A 4,581-nucleotide genomic window follows, 5' to 3' on the forward strand; every position below is an offset into this window, starting at 1 on the left:
AGGTTGTTTCCTAAATTTCTGAGAAATCACCACACTGACATCTAAAGGGGCTGTACCAATTTGCACTCCTACCAGTAATGGAGGAGTATTCACTTCACCCAACAACCTCTCCAGCATAATTTGTCATCAGTGTTTTTGATCTTGGCCATTCTTACAGGTGGAAGATGAAATCTCAGAGTTGTTTTGATTTTCATTTCTCTGATGGCTAAGGATGTTGAACATTTCCTTAAGTGTCTTTACACCATTTTAGATTCCTCTGTTGAGAGTTCTCTGTTTAGGTCTATACCCCATGTTTTTATTGGATTATTTGTTATTTTGATGACCAATTTCTTCAGTTCTTTGTATATTTTGGAGATCAGACTTCTGTCTGATGTGGGGTTGGTGAAGATTTTTTTTTTTTTCCTTTCGGTAGACTGCTATTTAATCTTGTTGACTATGTCCTTTATAGAAGCTTTCCAGTTTTAGGAGGTCCCATTTGTTAATTGTTTCTTTAAGTGTTTGTGCTACTAGGGTTATATTTAGAAAGTGGTCTCTTGTGCCAATGTGTTCAAAGGTACTTCCCAATTTCTCTTCTATAAGGTTAAGTGTGTCTGGCTTTATGTTGAGGTCTTTGATTCATTTAGACTTGCATTTTGTGTATGGTGACAGTTATGGGCCTATTTTTATTCTTCTGCATGTTAATATCCAGTTATGCCAGCAACATTGTTAAATATGCTTTCTTTTTTCCATTTTGTGTGGATTGATATCCAGGTTTTCTATTCAGTTCCATTGGTTCTCCTGTCTGTTCTTATTCCAATACCAGGCTGTTTTCAGTGCTGTAGGTTTGTAGTAGAGTTTGAAGTCAGGGATTGTAATGCCTCCCAAAGTCCTTTTATTGTACAGGATTGTTGTGGCTCTTCTGGTTTTTTTGTTTGTTTGTTTGTTTACTTTTCCATATGAAGTTGAGTACCATTTTTTTGAGGTCTGTGAAGAATTTTGATGGGATTTTGATGGACATTGCATTGAATCTGTAGATTGCTTTTGGTAAGATCACAATTCTTACTATATTAATTCTACTTACCCTAGAGCATGGGAAATCTTTCCAGTTTCTGGTGTCTTCATCAATTTCTTTTTTCAAAGATTTAAAGTTCTTATCATATAAGTCTTCCATTTGTTTGTTTAGAGTTACTATGAGATATTTTATGCTATCTGTGGCTATTGTGAAGGATGATGTTTCTCTGATTTCTTTATCAGCCCATTTATCATCTATGTAAAGGAGGACTACTGATTTTTTTTTAGTTAACCTTGTATCCTGCTACATTATGTGTAAAGTGTTTATGAGTTATAGAAGTTCTTTTGTAGAATTTTTGAGGTCATTTATGTAAACTGTCATATCAGCAGCAAACAGTGAGAGTTTGACTTCTCCTTTTCCAATTTTTATGTTCTTATCTCCTCAACTCTGAGATTCTATCTTACAGCTTTAAGAATGGCCAAGATCAAAAACACTGATGACAACTTATGCTGGAGAGGTTGTGGGGTGAAGGGAACACTCCTGCATTGCTGGTGGGAGTTCAAGTTTGTATAGCTCCTTTGGATGTCAGTATGGCAATTTCTCAGAAAATAAGCAAACATCCTTAATCAAGACCCAGCAATACCACTTTTGGGAATATATCCAAAAGATGCTCAGTTGTGCCACAAGGACATGGGCTCAATTATGTTCATAGCAGCATTGTTTGTAATAGCCAGAACCTGGAAACAAGCTAGATGACCTTCAATGGAAGAATGGATGAAGAAAGTGTGGAATATATACACATTAGAGTACTACTCAGCGGTAAAAAACAATGACATCTTGAATTTTGCATGCAAATGGATGGAAATAGAAAACACTATCCTGAGTGAGGTAACTCAGATCCAAATTGGTTTCTAGCCATAAATAAAGGACATTGAGGCTATAATTTGTGATCCTAGAGAAGCTAGATAAGAAGGTGAACCCAAAGAAAAACATATAGTTATCATCCTGGATATTGGAAGTAGACAAGATTGCCGGACAAAAATTGGAAACTTGTGGGTGGGGTGTGATGGGGGTAAGGAGAAATGGGGAGAGAAAAGTGAGAAGGGGAGGATGGGGGAGCTTGGGGGAATGGGATGGCTGGGATAAAGGACGGGTGGATATGGGAGCAGGGAAGTATATATCCTAATTAAGGGAGCCATCTTAGGGTTGACAAGAGACTTGACTCTAGAGGGGCTCCCAGGTGTTCAGGGAGATGTCTCCAGTTAGTTCTTTGGGCAGCTGAAGTGAGGGCGCTTGAACTGGCCCTATCCTATTGTCATACTGATGAATATCTCCTTTTCTTCTTTAAAGGTCATGTGTGTCTGTGTTTGTGTGTGTGCATGCATCCTTTAAACTAATAAGTAGCAACAGCTTTTTAAAGGGACAATCAAGAGGGACGAAAACTATTACTCTCAATCCATCCTATGTTTTTCATAATTTAAAATTTTAAGTTGTCATAGAAATGAGAAATTTTAAGAATAGAAAGTATTTTCCTTATAAACAACAAGACTTCTTTCTGTACTTCTTTCTGTATGAGCACATATAAACACATCTCAATGGAGAGAGATCTTATGAAAAATTAACTTTTATGAAAATGTTTAAAGTCCACATATAGATATTAAATAAAATTAAAATGTCAAAATTCAAAATTAATCAAAATTGTATTTACCAGTTAGATTAAAATCTAGCAATATAAAAGCAGATTTTGAACCGGATTATTCATCAAGTATAATTGTTTTCTTCTCTTAAATTTAAAAATAAATTCCAAAGTATTTGTATGCCTTTTGTCAGTTTATTTTATTATACAAGACTGAATACATTTGTAGGTAATATGTTCCAAATACTTATCAAACACAGTCCTTGTTTATCTATATTGTCTCAAACTTTAGGCTCCAATGAAGTAATAACACTTTTCCTGACATATTTGGTAACTAAGGCTTACAGAAAATGTGACATTTGAGTAACATAGATCAACTAAGATGTAATAAACTTTCAAATCTAAAAAAACATGTCAATGACTGAGTGTCTTTATAGGACACATTCTATTATTCTACAATATTTCTCCATGAATAGCAATCTATGAAGTTAGCATTTAGAAAACAATCTATTTTAGAATAATTTTAATTGTGCAGTGCCTAAATGAATTAATGAAAATTAAAGCTGGATAAATTATCAAATACTGAGGCCAGAGAACAAGTTGTGGAGCTGAGCTTAGATTTCCGTTGTTTTGTTTTGACATATATATTGTTTGGTTGCTTTTCGATCCCAAGGAAATGGGGCAAATGGCTGAGGTGCATATTAATATACCAAAGCCATGCTCCCAGGGAGTATCTGTTACAGAGTCCTGGCTCCTCAGTACTTCCCTAAGCTGAGTTTCCCTTCCCTTCCCCCAGTTTCTCTTTCACATATCACCTCAGTCATTTTGGCTATACTCTCTCTTGGTTCTTTTCTCCCTTCTCTTTTCTTTGGTTTTCCTCTTGGTCCTTCCCTTCTCATTTAATGTGTTTGTCCTCTCTCCTCTTTCTTTTCTCTTTTCTTTCTCTCTTGCTCTCCTCCTTTCCTACTTCTTTCATGACCACATTCAGAATGGACCCTTCCAGATACCTCTGGCTATTCTTTCCCCTCATACATATCCACAATAAAATTCTTCTCAGCCATACTTAGGGTCAGTCAGGTACTCATCTTCATTCAGTGCTCTTCCTCTATTTGGATGGACACAAAGTAGTAAAGACTTTCATCACACATATCAAACGCAATTTAGTTTTAAGAACAGCTTAACATATCTTCAAAAAATTATTACTCTAAAAATGTCTCTGGGCAATGTTTATATCAACTTGATAAGTTGAATGTTTGCTAACCGCGATGCACCAGTGAGTGACACTGTTGACATGCAAAAGCTTCAATTCTGTGACTCCTGAAGATCTTTTAAAAACTGCTAAAACTCTTGCTAAGATTAATTCTTAATTTGCAATGGAAACATGTAGTCTTTGCCACTGTAATGGGAAATATTCTTTAAACTTCTCATACCATTTGTGATTCAATTCCACATAAAATCTAATTTCAAAATATAAACTTAATTTGGCCTCACGGTTACCTTGGAATTTTCCAGGAATAAAGATTCAAGATGAAATATTTATTTTCTTGTAGCTGATGCTCTTGTACTTGGAAATCTGTGATTTTTCTTGTGCTTGTTTCCTCTTTTTCATTTTAGCTAACTTACATCTACTCTCTCAACAGATATTTCTTAGACTATTTTTCCTCTGCTTTTCTTTTATTCAAAAGTTTTTTTTTTTCTATAATATATTCTGATTATGATTTTCCATCTATTAGGATTCAGGCATTATGCTGGTCTGCCCCCTGTCTCTTGGCAGAATGTATGCAGGCAGTACCCTGGCCAGCCCAAGATCCAATGGCTGCTGCATCCATCATTCTGTAGTCTGTGTGCAGACCCAAAAGGCCCTTTTAAGAGACAAGCTCCACCCATTCCCAATCTCACTTTCCTGCTGCTCCTCTGAAGAGGCAAACTTTTGTGCCTCCCCCCCCCCCCCCCC

This window comes from Alexandromys fortis, unplaced genomic scaffold (genome assembly GCF_014885135.2).
Source record: "Alexandromys fortis isolate MF-2015 unplaced genomic scaffold, M_Fortis_MF-2015_v1.1 scaffold_42, whole genome shotgun sequence".
In the NCBI taxonomy this organism is placed as follows: Eukaryota; Metazoa; Chordata; class Mammalia; order Rodentia; family Cricetidae; genus Alexandromys; species Alexandromys fortis.